Below are 22031 nucleotides of genomic sequence, written 5' to 3' on the forward strand. Positions count from 1 at the left end.
TGAGAAATGAAGAGAGGAAATATATTGAAACATCCACAATACCTAATGGATAAATAGGCCATACAAACCCAGTTTGATTGGTTAATTATGTCTTTCCTTTACACAAAAAGCTTATGCAATAATCCATTCTTTTCATAATCCTATAAATATATATTTTTCTTGATATAATTTATTTTTATTGGGTCAACAGGAATTTAGCCATGGATTTTAAGTAAAGAACAATTAGACCTAAATACAATAAAGTCCTAGGAAATGTAGCAATATCTTTCTTTAAAAATGTCAGTTTTATATAAAACAAAATAAAAAGGTTTGTGTCCAATCAGATTATCTCAGTACAAAAAAAATGCAAATAAGAAAAAAATAAGAAAATATTTTAAAGGAAGTATCCCCCTGGGAAGACAAAACCGCAGTATATTAAGAGAAGGATAACAGGATTGGCACAAAATAAGAAATTTTAAATATAGACCAGTAGTTCTCAGCCTCTTCTGTGCCGTGATCCCATACGTCAAGGGGGAAAAATTTGGGACCTTATCTACATAGCCATCAAGAAAAGATGGGTGGTTGCCTGTTCCACAGGGATGGAGAACCACAGATCCCACGGAGAGAATAAGGAACCAAAACCCCTTGGAAATTCAGAAGTAGTTCCAAACAGCCTTTTGTAGTATTTAGCTAGGTAATTTCTTAGTCACGAACCAATCTACAACTGTTTTTGCTAAAATACATTAATACCAGAAAATAGGCCCCTAAACCATTTAGGTATCTTGGGAAATGTTAATCTCAGATCTCAAGACCTAGTTTCAAAAGAGAGTTGGAAGTCAGGGTCAGGACTGCCTTGCTGAAAAGATGATCAGCAGCTGAGAGCAGCCCAAGCCTCTGTGCCGTGGCTCAGGATCAAAGTCCATGAGAACCTGGCTGATGACTCGCTGTGCCTCCCAAGGCATGTCATCAGCCACCTACAGCAATGGGGACAACACAGGCCAGGTTATCACCAAAGCAACCTCAGCAACCAAGATTTATCTCAGCAGCATCTCTCACTTCCTTGCCTTGGTCTCATCCTGGCCCCAACAGCAGAGGCAGCTGTTGACCTCTACCCTCTTGGGAACTCTTTCCTTCCATTCTGGAAAGTGGCTCTGGAAACATCTCCAGGCGGTTGTTCCTCTATGGTTATTAATCTGCTGATGAAAAGGAGGCTGATTTAGGCACCAGCATAAGTACAACTATGTTCATAGGAACTCATATCCCCCAACCAAACACTGAACTCCCTGGGAATCTTGCCTGCTGTGTTCTGTTTAAAATGTGAACCATCCAACTTGTGTTCTTTGTCCCTCACATCTCGTGGTCTCCTGCCTCTGCCCAGTTCATGCCCATGGCAGGGCTGTTGCATTAATGGCTTACAGGTTCACTTTTTCTGGCTTTGGTTTTGGTTCCAAAAAAGGAGCAGAGGTCAGCTGGATGGTGTCACTGACAGTAACATCCTTCTCTGACCATCTCACTCAAGGGGGAGGCGATCGTGAATCCACTCTGTACCTCAGTTCAGATCTCACTTCATTTATCCCTTGTTTCTTTCAGCAGACATTAAGGGATTTCAGTTAGAAAGTTAGAAGATACTATAGGTTTGTTAACTTGAAAATACTTTATGGCAGCATCCTCACCGGAAATATCAGCCATATTCTACTCAATGGTCTCACCCAACTAACTGAAATGTCCAGTGAATACAAAAAAACACTGAGAAGGCACTCTACACTCAGTGAAAGTAGATTTGCATTTTGATCTTCATGACTCAGAACTAATAACATATTTATCACTCAAATGTCATAGCTGTCCTCCTACATGAGGAATGACCATGGACATGAAATGCACCTTTTTCCCTTGTGGAGCTCAGTGAGCCATGCCATCTTTTCTCTCTCTCTCTTTCTTTTTTTTTTTTTTTTTTTTTTTTTTGGAAGAGGTGTTGGTGGTTTTAGCCAGTCAGGGAACCAAATTTATTGCTGGCAAGAGACTTTCTGCACAGATTCTTCTTGTGCCTGGCCACACTGCAGGAAGTGAATGTGACTGTCTCCATGTGAGGCTTCTCAGAAGTGTCCCAGCTTATCAACTGTGCATGGCTCAGGAATGAGAACTTCAGCAAGAAAACAGAAAAGATCATCAAATGTTGGGAAGGGCCCCCCCACACACACACACAGAGAAGACAAAAAAGACTTTCATGCACACAAAGATTTTTTTTCTTGTCTCTGACTCAGATGGCCAAACACAGAGCAGAGTCTGGGCAGACTTGGGTGGGCTCTGTTTCCTCCCAAAGAGAGAAATGTTTGCTGAGGAACAGAACTTAATGGCCTCTATGTGGTGTTTGAATGAACCTGACTGGGGGCAGCTGGGGAGAGATTCAACAACTTTTCAGGTAGTGTTGGTGAGACCAGGGCTGCTTCTTTCACTGTTTCAGGCAGATTGCAGAAACCAGGTGTTTCTGTTGCTTGGCTCATCACTGCTCCAAGGAACATTCCTGGCATTTCTGCTCCCTCCTGCAGGCTGGGTATGCAGGAAGCACCTGCTGTACCCTGTCCAAACACCTGCCTGGGATGAGGCCTCACTCCATCACTGCTTGGAAAAGTCTTCCTAGGCTGCCCTGTGTTGCCAGGAGATGAGGAAGATCTGGGCCCTGACCACTAGGCTTCAAGCAGTCCAGGACATGCCATGTGAGTGTCTTCCCATCTCTGCCTTTCTCCCTGTTCTCCTGCGTCCAATCCATACCAGGATGAACAAGTTGATGAAGGAGGCCACTGGAGGTTTGGGGAGTACCTGACCTTGGGTTTTACCTTCTGCTGCCACAGAGGTGGTGACATCTTACACCACTTGGATATGATTCACCAAAGATGCCTGTGACCCTCCTGAACACAGCGAGGTTTTATGAAAAAAAGGCACTTCTGCCACCAACTTTTAAAGCTGAGATCATGATACGGCTGACCAGGTTTTCTAATTTATGTCTCATCAGAATCAGAAGAGAAATCTAAGCAAATATGAATAAATTATGGTCAGCACTCTTAGCTGGCCTGTGAACTGTTAATGATTTTCTGTTGTTCTGTTATATTCATTCATCCATGAGGTGCTTTTGTGATGTTACAATTGAGCCTCCCTGTTCTGTGCTGCTGCTGAGCAGCCTCTCCAGTGCATTTATATAATTCATATCAGTAAAATTTTCATGTGTGCTAATAAATGAGACAACCAGAGATAAGAAAGAAAGTTTGCTCAGGGGGAGGAAAAATACCACCGGCACCAGCCTTAGCTGTTTCACTTAATAGCTTTCCTGGAATATACCCATCTTGCCAATAGGAGATAGTAGCTCCAGTAAAGCCATCTCCTTCACACAACATATGGGACTGCAGAGTGTGGGGAAGATGAATTCTTAGAGCTACCTTTTGAAATGTAATAGGATCGCCTGGCTCGCGCTGCCTGTTACCCGTTTAATAGCAGAAGAATGAAATGCATCTCTGTGGATCTATTTCCACTGGGGTAAATGCTTTTTCTGCAGCTACCAGTTTAATCACACCATGCACTAGGCTCTGCTCCCCACTGAGAGCTCCCAACCACCCCATGGCTGATCTGTCACTGGGGCAAAAGCCCTGAAATCAGCACTGCCCCAGCAGCAAATGGGAAGGGTGAAAAGCCATAGAATCATCACAGAATGGTTTGGGTTGAATGGGACCTTAAAGATCATCCCATTCCAGACCCCTGCCATGGGCAGGGACACCTTCCACTAAACCAGGTTGCTCCAAGCCCCATCCAAACTGGCCTTGAACACCTCCAGACATCCACCACCTCTTTGGACAACCTGTGCCATGGCCTCACCACACTCACATGGGAGAATTTCTTCCTGGCATCTAATCTGCCCTCTCTCAGTTTAAAGCCATTACTCCTTGTACAGCCTTCTGGTTCCTACCTTCCCTTCTTTCCTGGAGAAACCTGGCCAGAACCAGGTGACCCCCACAAAGAAAAGCAGCAGCCATGGAGACACATGTCTCTGGGCCTCTGCCCCTCTCAGCTCTGAAACTCCAGGCTTTGCTCTCCTCACTTGCAGTGACCTGGATGTGGGGTCCCTTCTGTCCTGCTCCTCCCTCACTGTTCAAGCCCCCCACCAACCAACCATCATTCTCCTCTCTTATGAGTTATTTTCCCCCCTTTTCGGATCTTTTCCCTCTCAATATCAATTTTCTCCCCCTTCACACATTTCCTTCTCTCCTTTCCGCTGTTATTTTTCCACCATTCTTCCCTCCTACCTCACCCACAACATCCCCTTCCAAACTTCACCCCAAGGCACTTTGTCTCACTGGAACTCTTCTGCAGGAAAGAATGACTGGGCTCATAAAACCCAGCTAAATCTCTGCTTAGGCACATCTTTCTTCTTTCCCTTTCCTCTCCCTCTCCCCGCTGCACACTGCAGGCTGGGGGGGCAGAGACATGATTTTCCTGCATATCTGCTGGCACACACTGCTCACTGTTGTTCTGCTGAGCTGTGAACCTCCCCAGTGCTGTAGTAAAATCAAGTGGCTCAGGCAAGGGATACGGTGGATATATTTGCCTTGTTTCTTGGAAACCTGAAAGCCAAAAACCTGTTTAGTAGAAAATGGTTGGACATTTTTGCACTGGGAGCCGGAGGAGGGAAGAACTTTCAGCCAAAAAAATATCAGTTTTCTACTTGAAAATGGAAATGTAACTAAAGCAAATACTAATAAAAATGTTCAACTCGCAGTACAGTTTCCATCTCGATGGAAGAATTTCCAGCAGTCTTAGCAGAGTCTTTTCTATAACTTATCATGTATCATGCTTATTCTGTGAGAATTATTTATGAACAAAAAGAAAATCTTTTGTGGCTTTCTCTTGGTATGAAAGACTTTTTCAAGATTAGTCACCACTGTCAGCCTTCCTGATTAAAAATATTTATCAGAAATCAGTAAAAGGGAGGTCCTAATAGTTCATAAGATTTCCAGTAATGAATTCTTTCAGAATGTATGATTTTTCACTAAGTAATAAAGCTTCATATAGTTGTTTTAAATTCTTTATGTTCCACACTCAACCCCCCAAAAATCTTGAGAAAATCTCATTTCACAGTTTCCCATAAAACCAGGTGCAAAACAGCTGCTTTGGGCATGGAAGGATTCCTGAAGCACTTCATTGGTATCAGTAGCCAGTGAAAAACCATGAAATTGAAGGGATTTTGATAGGTACATTCCCAATCCTTCAAGAAGGTGCCATGGAGGATAGTATGGCTGAGCATTTCCCACATTTGCAGGAAGGACGTTCACACAGTCAAGCTTTCCAGACTCTGTGGGATATTGCAGTAATGGCTTAGATTTGCCTGTGTTTCAGTGCTGAAAACACCCTCAGTTTGCTCTGCAGTGGCTGATATGGGTCACTGACACCCCAAAGCTCACTGAGAGCCTCCATGGAGAAAGGAACTTCCCAGCCTTCCCTAATGAGCCTCACCAAGACAAATGGCTTTGGCCATTTTGTGGGGCTTTCCTGGGGGGTGCTGCCTTCCCCACCCACCTTCCCCAGAATCTCTTGTTTATTTATGTCCATTAAGGCCTTGGGTAGGAGGGAGATTTTACCCATAACTTTGTCCAAAGCCAATCAAAAACAAAATATCTCCATAATTCATCTTCTTCAGCACTACTTTGATTGATCCCCATGTTTCCTTCTGCTGAGTACCTGCCTCACTATAAGCCTTGCTTTAAAATGGTTCTCTCCAGACAGGTTCTGAAGGAGCTGTAATTTAATTTAGGTGATTCAGCCCTAGAAACATTTACCACCTCTGTCCCATTCTTCCTCCACCAAGCTGAGTTCTGCAGCCTCACAGGAATATCATTTCAATGACCATGTTTTCATCCACCTGGAGAAGGAAAAGGGTGAGATCATGTAATGTAATAAAGCCTGTAAAATTAAACCTAAACCACTGAGGAAGCAAAAGAAGCAGCTGCAGGTTCTAGGTTGCTAGATGTTGGGGGTTTTGTTTTGGGGTTTGGTTTTTTATTAGAACTCCATTGAACTTCTTACTGTTCAGCATTGATTTAAAAATATGCTGTTCTTAAGTACAGGTTATGTATTTCACTCACTATGTATGGCATCTGAAAAAGACATAATGATATGTGCTTAAAGGAGTCAAAACAGTGAATCAAACATTGATACTGGAAGAATGACAGTTCTTTTTTCCACCTCTACTTTAAATGATTATTTTAAAGAAGAGCACTGTGCAAATTGCAACAGCTTTAGCAAGACTCACCTACTGGGACAAAGTCTGACTGCACTGTATTGCAAAGGATGTTTTCTAGGGCCGGGGGGTATATGGTCATTCTGGGTATAAGGCTGATACCAGTGATATTCCTACTGTGAAGAAAGTATTCAATTTTCATCATTTGCTTAAAAAAGTACCGTTTTGTTTGAACAAATGGGAACATAAATGAAGGATATTTCTGTGTGCTTCGCTTACATGAATATTTCCCAGTGTTTTTATATCTCGGTTCTCCAAGGAATAATGTTTTCAATTTCCTTCTGAAATGTAAAATAAGACCTCTGGGCTTAAGGACTCCATAAACGATAGTTCTTACTTGCTTTCTATTTAATTAGCATGAAAAAGATCATGTAATCATTCAGGGATAAATCCTGACCTCTCTGGAGACAGAGGAGAGAAAAGAATAAAGGAATTTTCTTCTTTTGTCAGTAGCAAACAAACAAATGCATAAAATATATGAGAGTGAACTGACATTTGCTGTTCTATTGAAAAGTCACACTCAAATCAGAGGGACAGGATGGCTGGTGACAGAACTGATCAGCAGTAGAAGAAGGCATTAAAAATGCTGCTCCATGTGCTTTATGCCATTACAAATTGCAGAATCATTAAATGGTTTGTGTTGGAAGGGACCTGAAAGATCATTCTAGTTCAATCTTCCTGAAAGTAAACCAGTTCACAACTGCTAAACCAGAGGCATTTCCTCTCCACTGTCTGCATTACCTGCATATTCCAGGTCAGTTTTTGGTTAAGAGGAGTCCACAGATGGTGAAGAACCATTATAAAACTGTGTCCATAGGCAAGACAAAACCTTGGCCCAGTGCTCTCAGAACTGTCACTATTTATTGACACTTCTCACATTTTTCCACTGAGAAACCTGCCTCTGGAAAAGCAAGCTGCAGTGCTAACACAGCCCATAATTGGTTAGAGAGGCACAGCTGAGCCTTCGAGCTCGCAGGCTCTGGAGACCAGAGCACAGGGACTAAACCCAGCACCATTTTCCATGAGCAATTCTCACAGCCCACAGCCATGTCCCCTCCTTTCCCAAAGAAACAAAAAATTTGATGGCAAAAAGAGGATTTCTTCACAGCCTGAGTTAGCCCTGAGCAGGTGGGGTTGGAAAGCAGCTTTGAGGTGCTGTTGTGAGGGGAAGAGAATACTTTAAATCCCATTATTTCCCTGCCTGGGTATCTTCAGCTTTAACACTGGGCAGCCAGAGCTCTCTGGAAATGAAACAGGTTTAGCACTGACCACAAATAGGAGGCTGCCCCTCAGTCCACGCCTTTGCAAGAGCTGCATACTGTTTTTGGCCCAGGGATTTTGGATGTTATAACCCTGACCTGCTGTTCTCCTGACTGCAAATAGCTGTTTGTGCCTGTGAAGTGCAAGGCAGGTACAGAGCCAACCCCGTCTGCTAGCAGGCTGCATTTATTTCTCCCTGGAAAGGCTTCCACAGAGTATAGATGCAGCAATAAACATCTGAAATGCCAGGAGAGATGGTCTACTAAATGCATGAGGCTAAGGACATAAATGAGTGGAATAAGCAGGTACTGGAGAAGCAAATTAGACACTTGGCTTCCTGTAGCTAATTTAAATGGGAAATGGGAGTTGTTCCAGGTATTCAGTAAACAGGCTTGCAAATTAGCTTCCCACAGTTTCCTTATGCTGCTGTACATGTATAAAAAAACACGTACTGTGGTTCATTGCTTTAACTCACTTTGTTTCCCAAATCAGTGCATTTTCCCATTATTTTTGTTTTTTAGCATGAATGTTTCCATACCTGGTTTTGGGCAAATAGAGGAGGAGATAACTCTAAGTAAGCACTGGGCTGTTAATAACCAGGTAGCTAGATTCCTTATTTGTGAAATGTTCCTTGAGCCTGGTGTTACCAGGGGATACAAAACTGCTTTTCAGCAGCTGATATCTCCCTGTATGAGAGAGAGAGGCTCAGAACAGCTTCATATCTTCATCCCTTTTTCAATTCCGTATGAATTAACTGGAGTCCAGTTCGAGCTCCAGAGGAGAAGCACAGAGGGAAGGGATCTGCTTCCCAGAACCAAATCAGCTCCTGGTCATGGGGAAAAAGGGGTCTGGAAGGACACCTATAATTTAATAAGGGAAAAAAATGGTTTAAACCAACTAGTTCCTTCAGACTCCAGTGTTAGCTCCAGATTAGCTTCAAACCTTACCCCAAGATTAATCTATATGACAACAGATCTAACTGCCTGTACTTGCCCTCAAAATATCCCTTCTCTGGCTAAAGGCAGCAGTGGAGTTACTGAGCTCATGACAGTCTCTGACAAGTACCTACAGATCCCATAAGCTTTTACAAACAGTCCTTTCCTGTGTGCTCCCACACACGGGATGGAACACAAGAGCAGGGAGCCCCTTCCTTTCAAACTGGTCAGAGACCATTATGCTTTAGGAATATAATGTCAAACTTCTGATTCCTGGCTGTTGAATCATCAGCAAAGGGGCCAGCAAAGCTCAAAGCAGAACACAAGAACACCAGAAGTACCCACAAACCATTTTCACTGGAAATAGTCAGTTTGCCACATTGTCCATTTCATTTGAATGCTAAAGGCAAAAAAGAAATCAGCATTTCCACTTCTGCTCATTCCTTATATGGTGAAATGTTAGATAACTTGTGTTATTTATAACTTGCACATTTGGTATTTTTTTCATAAAGGGGGGAGGAGGAGGACATAGTGGGCAAGAAGACTCTGGATCTTTTCCTGTCTGACTGAAGAGTTAAGAATTAAACTGTGTCATAAGAGCAGTCAACTTTATCCCTATGCCTTGTAGAGGGGGAAATTTTGACCTGGACAATCACAATTGATGTAGTTTATGACTTTAAAAAGGGATCTACACACACACCACATGCAGCACGGGAAAAAGTGATGAACATCAGTCCTAAAGCTTTGAGCTGTAAGGTAGCCTTTCAATGATTGTATTTCAAAACCTTTATACTTCCCAACTCTGTAGCACTTACAATAAAACCCTGAAATAAGGTTTTGGACTTGCAGAGATAGATGGCTTATATAAGCTTCTGGCCTTCCTCCTGCCACGGCTGAGTTGCATTTCCAGTCATCATGAGCTGCCCAACACGGCTGTGCCACTGCTCATTCCCAGGGAAAGTGCTCTCCATCCCACTTGTCACTGCCATCCAGCTGTGTTGTCTCATCTGGTCATTCTATTTTTCAGCAGAGTCATTGTTCTGAAGGTAAATCCTGTCAAACCTCACTAAAATGACTGTTCTCCCTCCACGGTGCTCATGCCATGTGTCCCGTGGAGCCATTCCCTGGCCCAGGTTTCACAGACATCACTCACCAACCCCTCTTCCACATCCCAGGAGATTTAGTTCAGATGTGAAAGGAAGGTCACACCATTACTCTGCCACTTACTCCTGATCAGCATGTAGTGACATTTCTCTCATATTCATGAACCGGACTTCTTTTTAAAACTGTCAAACAGGCAATTTTATTTCACAGAAATCACTTTTGGACAAATGACCTTTACCTGAATGTGTGTGGCAGCTCTGTCAGGCATTCTGCAGGGCTACAGCACATAATGCTGCCCTGTGTTATCTTCCCAAAATGTCAGTTATTTTCTGCCTAGTGGCATTTAACTTGGGGGAAACCTCTTTGCATGCAGCAGTCTTTGTCCTTACTCTTCACTCAGCAACAGCAATGCTAGAAAGAAGATCACAGGTTATTTCTAAACTAAGCCTAAAGAAAAGGTAAGAATGGCATGACATATGTGAATTTAAAGGCAGCCTTTAGCTGTGCTTAAAGATTGCTTGCAGATGCTGACTACTGATTTTTTTTTTTTTTTGCCTTTCTCTGCCTCTCAAAATATTGTTTTCAATGTCCTCATTGTCTTATTAGCCTTCCCTTCCCCCTGGACCCAGCGACATGCAAAAGGAATGACGGTAGATGTTACTTTTTCCTGCTCCGTGGCAGAGAGGAGTGTAGGGTTTCAGAGATTGTAAACTATTTCTTCTGCACTGAGAGATTGACTGCATGGGTAGAGCCCATTAAATATAGCCATGCTGACAGTATTGCTTCAGAGAGTTCTGTGGGAAAAAATCTGTCTGCACTATGTTGGTACCTCCAGCCAGGCAGAGAGCTGTCTTGATAACTCATTCAGATAATGAATAAAATGTGGAATGAATTCCATGCAGGATCAGCACTCTGCTGATGTGAGAACCGGTTGCAAAACGTACGACAGGATCCTCCTGTGGCTGTTGTTTTAAGCTTGGCAAATACCGTGGATTGTGTATGCTAAAGTCAGGATATTATTAAAATAAACCTCTCAAAACTCCAGAGGGTTGAGATATGATGCGGCTTCCTTTGAGCTCAGGTCCCCTTATCGCCCAGAAATGTTGTGTGTGAATGCAATTTATATGAAGTTCTTTAAGACCAGGACAGTCTGTTATTTCTGCCATGTCCAGGAAAATCAGGGAAGGTATGTAACAGTAATAAATCAATTATTTCTTGCAAATTAGACCAAGATAGCATTGCCTAACAGCAGTCTTCCAGATGGTTGGGATGAAAAGTGGATTGGGCTGGAGGGGAAGGGAGGATTTCTAGATAACCAGAATAAATGGGATACACTTTAGCAGTAGAACTGGAAAGATCCAGAGGAATGACACCTGTGTATGAGGAGAGAGATATCTGGCCGCTCGGGTTATGTCACTGGGTTGGCAGAGCAGGCTGAAACAAAGACTTTTTCTTGACATCATCAAGGAGACAAAGCCTTTATGGTGTTGAATTAGGAGTAACCAAGGGGAAAGGAAATGACAGATTTAAATAAATGTGGTGTGTTTGTACTCACCCAGTAACCTTCAAGTGACACAAGACAGCTTCCAGTTCTTCCAGGAGAGATCAGTCCAATGCTCTTCAGATGGGGATGTTGAAAGCAATAGTAATTACAATTTTAAAAATTAAAAAGTTTTGATCCCGCAAGGCTTTTATCACACCTAACTGCCAGCAGCTGTAAAGTGGTCAACTGAGCAAAGAACATAATCAAAGAAGCTTGATGTTAATTAGCTAGAAATTGCCATTAACTCATTAATATGCATATATTGAGACAATAAAATATAACATCTAGTAATACTAATATATTAACATAAATTATTGTAATATTCATCTGTTCCTAATCAGAGGTAAGACCCTGAATGCTATTGAATAATATCTACACATTGGTTCCCAAGAGGCAGCAGAGTTTGCTGAACAACCTCAATTGTCAGCAAAATGGGTGATTCCATGAATCCTTGAAGGAGAAGGATTCAAACCCCAAAAAAGTCCCTGACTGCCCAGCAGGGATGGCCAAGTGGGAGCCCAAGTGACTGAATCCAGCCTGTGAGGCTGCTCCCTGTGGTCTTGTGACAAGCCAAACCAAACAGATTAAAAGCATTTTTGCAGGTATTTGTCAGTGAGGACCCAGAGGGTCTGGTGAGGCACTGCCCAGATGCTGGGCCCACCCCTGAACATCTGGCTGGGAATAAGAGTGGCTCTGGATTGTAGGGAAACTGATGGTGATAAACCAAGTAATCCCTGCTAAGTCTGTGTAACAAGCCAGCGTGTCTTCCCTGCTAACTCTGAGAGGGAATTAGTCACTCAGAGGATTTGGGATGAACCTAAAGGAACAGCTTTGCACTTTGTGGGAAGCAAGAAACACTCAACATCATTTTGTGCCTACGCCTAAAATACTGGTGAAGAAGTACATGTTTTACCAGAGGCGTTTTTCCCAGTGTCTCTCAAATTGCTGCCACTTTCACAGCACTCCTAAGACAATTCCTCAGCATAATTCTTTCCCCTATGGCTGAGTTTGCTCAGATCTAGTTGCACTTGGGCAGCTGATGAGAACACGTGGTGCAAAGGCTGAAAGAACAGGGCAAAAACAGACCTATGTCCCTCCTACCCCATGCAGATTCTGGGCTGAACTTGAACCTATGGCAACATGGAATAGCCCCATGTTCTGCTATAAATTAGTTACAGACTCCTCACAGCTGCCTCCATGACGATGTGGAGATGAAAAGCAGCTCAAGGCTCTCACCAGGCACCGGGTCTCACTCTGTGTTTTGCATCAGTCCCACTGTCTTCATCAAAATGACTATTTTTCTCTTTTCGAAGACAGAAAACATCCACATCTGCTATATTTGGATGCTGGACATCTGAAAAAAGAATCACCCATGAAAACAGCCTGAATGAACCTGCTGAATGGCAAACCACTGCCAACGAGTCTCAATGATTTTTCTAGCAGAGATGTTTTTGCTGGTTTTGCCTCTGAGAAAAATAGAAAAGGATGGGGGAAGAGCTGGTTTGTTTTCTCATGCATGCACCCATCATCAACAGCTTTGCTAAGGCAGGAAAATGATTTCTGGGTTGTTTTTCTTGTTCTTAAAACTTGTAAATTCAACAAAAGTGTTTTGGCTGTTATTGCTGTTATTGCAAGGTAATAAATACAGAACCTCAGAGAAATTCCAGGGACAGAAGTATTTAACCCAGACACAGTGAAACAGAAACACGAATCTCTTTGAGAATGAGGCAAGGGAAAAACCAAAAAGCAAGGGAAGAGGCTGAGGGTTTGTTCCAAGGTCTTCTTTGTAAGTGAAGAGGGTGGGTGGTTCAAGATAAAATCAGGAATTTGACTTCTCAGGACAGATGGATTTGAAAAAGAAAAAAGAAATACATCTACAGGCCAAACTAAAAATGGTTATCATGGTGAAGTTATGGGCTGTTTCAGGCTGCCAAGACAAATAGCTTGCATCCCAAAGCAGTAAAGGTTACATGCATGGAAAATGGAGCTATCCCTAAGGACTAACTAATATACTACAATTATTATTATAATTTTATCAAAGAGTTTTGAGAAAACCAGGGCATGCTGAGCTACCTAGTCTGACTGCATCTGCAAGAGTCTTAACAAGAGATGTTCCAGCCTAAAATGTTTCATCTTCTATCTTCACATTCTAGCTAATATCAGCTAATGCTCTTTGAGACGTGAAGGCAGTGCCACTCCAGCAATTAACCAGAGCTGTTTGAGGTCACTGACGTACTGCAAATGCTTTGAATTTCAGTAAGTTTGAAGTTATTTCCTAATAGGCCTCATGCCACTGCTGTGGGAGACATACCCAAGTAAAATGTAATCACATATGGAATTTCAGCTAAGTGCAGGTATTGCAGGGGGAAAAAGCATCCACACTTCTGACAAGGTTCTATCAATCTCCACTTATCTGCTGTTTCAGTAAAACTGCCAAGGTATGCTGAAAGGCACTGTGTTCAGCCTGGCACTTACTCTGATGCACTGATAATATACATTATTATGCAATTATTATAGATTTATGCTTCTTATTATATAAGAATATTGCTTCTTTTTGGAGCAACCTTCATGGCTGGATGACAGTGTAAATTCCCCCATGTCCCATATTTCTCCAAGTGTAGCCTAATGGTTAGAGGAAAGGACAGGACACTGGGATCTCCCAGGCTTCTTTCCCAGCTGTGCAAACGATGAGGGTCAGCTTCTTTTCCACACAGATCAATGAAACTCTGCACTGAACTTTCCTGGGAACATGATAAAATCCTTAATCTCCCCCTGCCTTCCTTCCCTATCCTGCAAGATATCAAGCACACCAGCCCAGCAAAGCCCTTCAGCAAATGCCTGGAGCTCTGTAGCCAAATCCAGAGCTTGTGGTGAGCAGAGCTCGGGGTGTGCTGCTGCTTCCAGAGCCAGGAATGAGTGGGGGGCGACTACATCCATCTATCCTCCAAAGGATGTTTCAAACATTAAGTAACAGGATTCCTGAAGATGGCAGAGGATGCAACAGAGGGAGATTATCATTTCTATCCCTATTCTTAATAGCTATTAATGGAAATGGGTGATAAAGTATCTCTAGCTACACATATACAACATCTCTCTCATCCTGTCAAGGTAGAGCATTACTCTGTAAAAAAAACCTGGGATTCAGGTTGGGGAAGGGGCAAAAGAAAAAGCTGTTTATAACACGTTAAAGCACAGTTTGGAAGTTTGCACTCTAATTCTCCCTGCGAAGCCAGAACCTGCCTACAGGGTGTGTTGAGTTAGTTCCTCATTCCTTCTTTGCTTTTTTTTCCTAACTTCTTTTGAAATCACGGTGTGTGGAGCATACCTTGCCCCGGGGGAAGGTATTGCTGAGCCATTACTCACACTATAAAAGGGTGCTAGCTCCCACTCCTCCCTTTCTTTGAGGCCCCGTTTAGAGGTGAGGAAAGGGCTGACTGGCCAAACCACCAGAGCCCAGGCTTAACCAGCCCTGGGGCACAGAGCAGGAGGGTTTTGGGGTGCTCAGCCACGGTGCCTGGCTCTGGGGAGCTCCAGCCCGGGCTCATGGTCGGCTCCAGGAGCACAGCCTGGTCTGGTGTACCTCCTAAAGCTGTTCTAGCCTGGAAGCTGGGATTGGTTTAAGAGCTTTCTTTGGGGGGAATAGCACCCTATGAAAGACTAGTTTCTGTCTTCTGAATGAGTGGAGATTAGGAGGGAGTGAAAAAAGGGGGTGTGCTCTGAAATTTAAAGGTAAAATCCCTCACTCCCAGTTCCAGTGGACTCTGCCCCTCTTCTGTTTGCTTTTCCCTCGGCATGTGCCGGCAGTTGGCCCAGCTGAGGCTGATGTGGGGTCACGTTGGTGCTCAAGTCCCAGCAAGGCTCTGGAGCTTTCCCCTTCCCCTCAGCACAGCACACAGCCAGGGCTCCTCAGAAAAAAAGGAGAATTTTTTCATCGTTTATAGACTTCTCTGACTTCATAGACCCCCATGAACCTGCAGCCTTCCAGCTCCCTAACACACCGCAACCCAAGCTATGTGAATGAGGAGAAAATCATCAATGGAGTTAGCAATGTACCATAAAATTCACTGATTAAATTACTGGATAAATATTTGAGTGGATCTAGCTGACAGGTATGTCATGCATGCAGTCTTAAAATAGGAAGGCAAAGGGAAATGAGGGAGAAATGAGCCAAGGAACAGGAACAGGAATGTGATTTCTGGTAACACAGCTCATGTTCATCGGTGCCTTTTTGGCAATATAGAGGATGTGCGTGGTGAAACTGAGAGCAAGGCACCATGTTAAAATAAACTGAGAGAAATTGCAGCCATGAAGAAATTGAGCATTAAGCAGCAGTTCTCAGGGAATAAGGCTGGTGAACGAATTTATGAGCATTTACATCAGCTGAACCTGGCAGGTAATTTTTAACATGCTTACAAGAAACAGAGGTAGCTATTTCCAGCAAAATCTTGGGAACCTGGGGCAAATGTGGGCTCACTGGAGAGGCACGATGCTCTCACCAGCCTCTGATGGTGCTGGGCTGTCCCTCCACACTGGCTCCTCCACCTGCCATCTCCACCAGGGGCTGGCTGCTCCTTCTGCAGCCCAAGGATCTTGTGTTTAATTTAAAAAGATGAAAGGAAGAGTTTGTCCTGTTGCACAAAGGCATCAGGGCAGCGTGTGGCAGCCAGCAGGGCTCTGCTGATGAGCTGTCGAGGCACACACAGCACAACTCTGGGCAGCAGCATCAGGGCAGGATTAGGCATCACCACATCCATCAGGTCAAGCCTGGAAGGGTCTCTAAGGACAGGCTGATCATATTTGTGCCATTCCAAGTAAACAGTCTGCACAGGAATTACTTTAAAACACATCTAATTCATTTTTGACCGATTTTGCAAATGTTTCCCCTTTCCTCAATGCGGCATTGACTGGCCCTGCAAAGCATTTGGCAGTGGCCTGGGTGGTGTGTGCAGTCACTCTGCTCCTTGATGTTACCTCATCAAAGAGCAGCTGAAAATGATATTTCCAGCCAGACGGTTCTTGAGAGTGGCCAGTGAACTCGCTCTGCCCTGTGCCCTCCAACTGGAGATTAGAGAAACTTCCTGTATGCCAGTTGAGTGATAAATTTAGGATTGCGACATGCTGACAAAAAAAAAAATAAAACACAGTAAAATCATGACAGGCTATTTTTGGTTTCCAAAGAAACTCCTCTTGCTGGGTCTTTTTGAGCCCTCACCTCCACGTACAGCTGCAGAAGAGAAGGAAAACAGGATGCAGGGTTGCAGAGCTGGAGGAATAGAGCATAAATCAAAGGAGACAAGCTGGTCACTGTGTGGTGCCTGGGTTGGACCCCAACCTTTGGGCAAGGTGAGCATTTGTTGCTTGCTGGGGACTCTCCTAGGAACAGCTTTGCCCAGCTGCCTGAACGTTTATACTGGGCCATAGCCCCATCTCACTTTTTCCTCCCACTGTGTCACCTCCTTCCCCTGTGCTGACAAGTGATTTAGACAGCCTGCCCTGCTGGCCCTGCATTTGAAATGTAAATCAAACATGGGACATAAAGCTGGGTTTCAAAGTTGACTATTAACTAGGGCGGAAGGGGTGGCGTAGCAAAAACAAACAGTTCCAAGTTCAAGTCTAAACCATGAGAGCAGGCTGCAAACCCTTCCTGCTCTCCCATCGCCAGCCAGCACGAGGGTGAGCACTCTCCCTGGGGCAGAACGTGCTTCGGGGCTGCCTGGGTTCCTATCCCAGGTGCCTAGACTCCAAATCAAGTCTGACAACTGACTTCAAAGGGAGGAGGGTGCTGGGATGCTGTGGCTGGCATTGCACATCAATGTGCAGTGGCTTTAGTCACGGAATCACAGAACAGTTTGGGTCAAAAGGAACTTTTAAATGTTGCCTAGTCCAGCGATCCTTGCAGATCCTGATGTCCTGGAAGCTTTTGACATTGAGCTCTGCACTGGGCTGGTCCAATAGGTCATACCCCAGAACACTTCATTTTGCTTGGAAAAGCTGGGGTTTGAAAGCAGCATCTCCTCAGCTTCCTCCAGGAGAGATAATGGCCAGCTGTACCTCACAACATGTGGGGATCCCCTGGAGGCACCTCTGCTGTCCTACTGCCTTCAAAACCCAAAAATATTGGAGGCCCAGGGCAAATCAGTGTGAACGTAGTTTTTAGCAAGTAGAGTGTACTTTTACCATTACAGAATGTAGTTAATATTTATTTACCTGTCACCTCAAATAATTCTGGTGGGTGGGACCAACAGCAGCACTTATTTTCTCTGAAAAGATTTGTACTATCACTTCAAAATTTGTCTCTGATAACTCTGTAGTGTCACCATTAAGGTCTAACTTGGAACTCAAAGACATGAGTAACTGATAATACAGAGAGGTGTGAAGCAGTGCTGCTAAGTACACCTACCCTGGCACACAGCAGCTCCCTGGGCCTGGCCTGGTCAGCATCAAATCCTGCCTGGATAGGAAGTGAGATTTCTTTGCTCTCAAGGGCAATTTAGCAAGAAAGAATCCTCACCTTTTTCTGAATTCCTTAAGGCAGTATTTTTAGTGCAAATTTTCTGCCAGTGAGAAATGGTGAGAAGAGCAGCTGTGAAAAGTGCTGATCTCCAGTGAGCAGTGATGGTGCCAGTGTGCTGGGCACCAAGCTGGCTGAGCAGGGGACAGATCCAGCCTTCAAACACCCTACTCTGATAGATGGGCCACAGCCCCTGGTAGACAGGATGGTGTCCTGGACACCAGGGAGCACCTCTGACTGTCAGCCACAGCAGCCGTGGGTGCATCATTGCATCTTTCTGCCCCACAGTGATCCTCTTGGTGGAGTGACGATGCTTAACTGCTGTTGAAGACTCATTTTGGGGAGGGAAGCAGTGCTGTGGCACTGCTGAGTGACGTTTCCCCATCTCAATTCTGTGTTTGTGTCCCCAGGGCTGTGCTGGCACCTCTGTGTGCACAGGAGGCTGTTCCACCCCGGGGAGCAGCTCCACCCCAGTGCTCTCTGAAGGCAGAGAGCACCAAGGGCAGTTTCACACGAGCTGCTAACCAACATCCCTGTTAGTAACATTCCTTTGTTGACAGTTTGGACTGTTTTCAAACAGGCTTTGTCATCTCCTCCAATATGGGAAAGCATTGTCTGAAGCCATATAGGATCATAACTGTCCTAGTCTTCCTGTAAATAATGTGTCACTGCAGTGAAGGGAACTGCTCTGCTCCTCATTAGGCAGCATTGCAGAGCACATTGAAGCCAATTTACCAGAGCAGCAGTGAGGATATCATCTCACCATCTCTATTTCCACTAAACAACTGGATCTAACTCTCTTTTATTTTTAGGCTAACCATGCTGAGCTTTCAAATTGCCTTGATGATAATGTAGCTTTTAACTGATTTGTCGTGGCTGGTTGTTTTGCACATGAAAGTTGCTACTAGCTGATTAGGAAGAAAAAAAAATCCACCATTGCTTCTTCTATTGCTCAGGAAATTGCAATCCCCAATCTGCAGCTTGAAAGGCATGTTGCCATGGAAATGATGCTTATGCTGTCGTAAATAAAAGTATTCCAGGGTCACCAGGGTCTGCGGCATAAACAGGGGCACAAACACTGCCTGGAAAAGTGCCAGAGTGGTTTAAACATATAGGAAGATAATTTTAATGGTATTTTGCTTTCACTGTTATCATCAGAAGGACTGATGAAGGTTAACACATAGCTGTGACCTTGGCACAAAAGTAAAGCAGAAAAAGTCTTGGCTCCTGGTATTAATAAGAGTAGAGAAAACTGTATCTCAGCTCTCCTGGCCAGTGTTTCCCAGCTCAGTCAGAGCAGTGGTCTTTTCCCCACAGCATCTCTCACACATTCAGCAGTGAAATCTCATTGTATGTTCAGGGCACTTTTATTTGATTTATAAGCACTGCACGAGAGCTCAGGAAAACCAGTTGCTCCTGTGAAATGCTGTGTCATGGACTACCTGCTGATGCAGTGAATATTCCTTGATTCTCTGGCTACATCCCCCTACAGCCCAGGAAAACATGGGAAATTGGTCTTTTCATTGGAGGGGAGACACTTTTCAACAAGATCCCAGCTGAGGGAAGGAGCCCATGTGCCTTTCACTGTTCCTGAGCGAGGGCAGTGGAGAACAACTCCCTGCAGGAGCATGGACACAGTTCCAAAGGAGAATTCCAGAGGCCAGCAACACAGAGGGTTTGGATGTGTTGGTTCTTGTGGGTGTTCATGAGGAAAGCAGGCAGTTACTGTTTCTGGTGGGTTCTTAACTGTTCAATGGACTGCTCAATGGCATTAAATGGGCCATACCCTGAAGCTGCCTTGGGCAGTATCAGATCAAGGATACACATTTTCTCTCTGTGTTTTTAATACCCACACAAGCATTTCGAGCACAGGCAGTCACTTTAAATAAAACTACAAGAGATTGCAAATGCCACAGCTTGCTTATTTACTTACTGTCTCTTAGTCTGCCCAAAATGTGGAAATAATGTTTCCAGAGATGCTCGAATTCATGTGCCTGTTGAGAATCCTGGCTTCTGTCCTGGATGATATTGCATATTCAAGGGATGATTCACTCACTCCTGAGAGGGAGGAAGGACTGTACCAGCTGTACCACCTCTCCGTGGCTGACTGACAGCCTGGTGATGTTTCCACAAGGAAGCCTCATGCCTCCAGGTTAAGCCAGCAATTATGGAACAAACAAAAGAGAAGTGAAATGGAGAGATGAATCACTGAGAGACCAAACAAAAGAGAACTGGAAAGGTGATGCCAAAGCCAGAATCACAAAACAAAAACAAAATCTTCATTTGTCTCAGCCCAAAATGTCTAGAGTGGATTCTGCATTTCTTTTTTGTGTAAATCAACAACATACTTTGCTATCTGCAAGGGAGGATTTGGGAAGGACCAGCTCAGTTTTTAGGGCTTTCTCACCTCACTCCTGTGAGAGGCTGGTAAAACCTACAACCAGCAGCCCTCTGTTAAAAGCAAGCAAGACCCAACCCCAGCACTCTTGACTGCTCCATAAACTGACTCAAAAGTCCAAGAAATAGGCTTTCCCCTTTTGTACTCCAGTTCTCAAAAAAGCTGTTGGGACAGGAACTGTGTGGGATACAGGGCTGATACCATGTGCATTACACACCTCACCATGGATTTATCACAGAAGGGCTGGCCAGGGCTTTGAAGGCAGCTGACGGCTCCCAGCTGGCCAGGAACTCACTCGTGTGGCCTCTGCAGCTTCCTAATGGGAACAGGGTGGAAAACCTGGGCTCAAAGGTTGCCCAGAATGACTAAGAGAGGAAAAATCCCTCCTGCCACTCCTGTGCTAATCAAAGGGGTGGGGAGAAGAAGTTTCAATTCCTCACTGCCAAAGAGGAAAATAAGATTAATATATATGTATATATATAGAAATTACACAGCCAATTCCTGTATTAAGGAAGAAGCCTTCATGCCATCAAAATCAGTCTTGAAATAATCTTGCTGGTGGTGTAGAGAAGCTGAGCCAGATAGCCCAAGCTCCCTTGAAATGTCTTTCAAACACATCTAATCTGTTTACTCCCGGGTTTTACTGCTGGCAGTACCTGGGACTTCGCCTCTGAGATTTCCTACAGTTTGTGATCCCAGCAGGTCAAAGTTCCCAAAGGTGGGGAGAAGAGGCAATCCCTTCCCTGCCCGTACGAAAGGTATGTGCCTTGGGGCTACTAATTTGGAGCCAATGAATCAGGAATAAGTCACATAAAAACCGTCCAGCACTGGTGTTTACAGAGAACCTCCTCTGAGCAGACAAAGGCGTGTGTCAACAGGGAAAGTGCCGTGTAGTTTGCGTATTTAAACAGCTTTTGCAGAGATGTGAACATGTTGCCAGGGAAGCAGGAGCCTGCACAGATAGAGGTGCCCTCCTGCTCTGTACAATGGGAAAATGGAGCTGCCCCTGCACTCCCCGCTTTTTGTTTTCATCTTTGCAGCTTAAAAATAGGCAGAAAAGGCATTTCTTCCAGAGGCTGATTAATGGCCCCTCTGCACAAACTGCATTTTGCACATATTTAAAAATCTTGAGCTAGATAACTCTTTGACCTAAAATATAATAGGTTCCTTTTTTTTTTCCCTGATAGGGTCCAACATTTGTACATTTTCATACCTTATTTTTGAAGCAAGTCCTTTCTAATGTGAAGAACAAAGTGGCCAGGCTGTGGCTCTGGATGTGTGTGCACCCCCTGAACCTGTGTGGCTGGTGGCTGCCCTGAGACATCACTAGTCCAGCTCTGGGGCTCACCAACACATCTCAGACCAAAGTGAGAGATGCCCCAGTCTGGCACCAAGAGGCCCAGGAAACGTGCCAGCACAGCTCCCATTCCCATGGGGCTGGGGTGATCAATGTCATGCCCTGCCTGTGAACCATTCCCCAGATTTTCTCTTCCCCAGAGCTCTGTGTGTGTGTGATGTGAGACCAGGTTATATTAAGCCCATTGCTGAAAGGACCAGGACGATGGCTCCCATGGGCACATAGCAACTATGCTACAGAAAGAGTGAAAAATTCAGGGAACAAGTGGCACTGTAATCCATCTTACCTACCCGGAATAGATGTATCCATGTACTGATCTCTATAAACACACCCTTTTCTCCATATGGGTGGGTATATATTTATATGCACCAGCCTCAAAATACCAGTAAGTTTTTATTAGCCCCATTTGCAGATGGGGTGATGATGACAGACAAAGTGCTTTGATCCCTCTAGGCTGCTCCTCCTTGGGAGGGGAGAGCTGGAGCCTTCTCTCCCCAGGAGAGGTAAGAGTGGGAGGTGAGTTCCCCCAAACCCCCAAGGAGCTCCTTGGTGTGGAGATCTTGCTCAGCTCTCACTTGGAATCATGCTGGCAAATAAACATGAAAGTGAAATCAGCATTGTGAGATAGTTATGCAAGAGCGGGCGGATCCCAGGACTCAGC

General features: G+C 44.4%; 1 long non-coding RNA gene across 1 annotated transcript in view; it reads right to left on the minus strand.

The window, feature by feature from the left end:
* Positions 1-11543, minus strand: part of LOC135281622 (uncharacterized) — a 32369-nt gene extending 20826 nt beyond the window's left edge. The window contains exons 1-2 of the long non-coding RNA XR_010348218.1: positions 11117-11543; positions 9800-9972 (exon numbers count right to left, since the gene is read on the minus strand). This is a non-coding gene — a long non-coding RNA (uncharacterized LOC135281622). The remainder of the gene's footprint in view (positions 1-9799; positions 9973-11116) is intronic.
* Positions 11544-22031: the final 10488 nt, after the last annotated feature.

Source organism: Passer domesticus, chromosome 15, assembly GCF_036417665.1.
Source record: "Passer domesticus isolate bPasDom1 chromosome 15, bPasDom1.hap1, whole genome shotgun sequence".
In the NCBI taxonomy this organism is placed as follows: Eukaryota; Metazoa; Chordata; class Aves; order Passeriformes; family Passeridae; genus Passer; species Passer domesticus.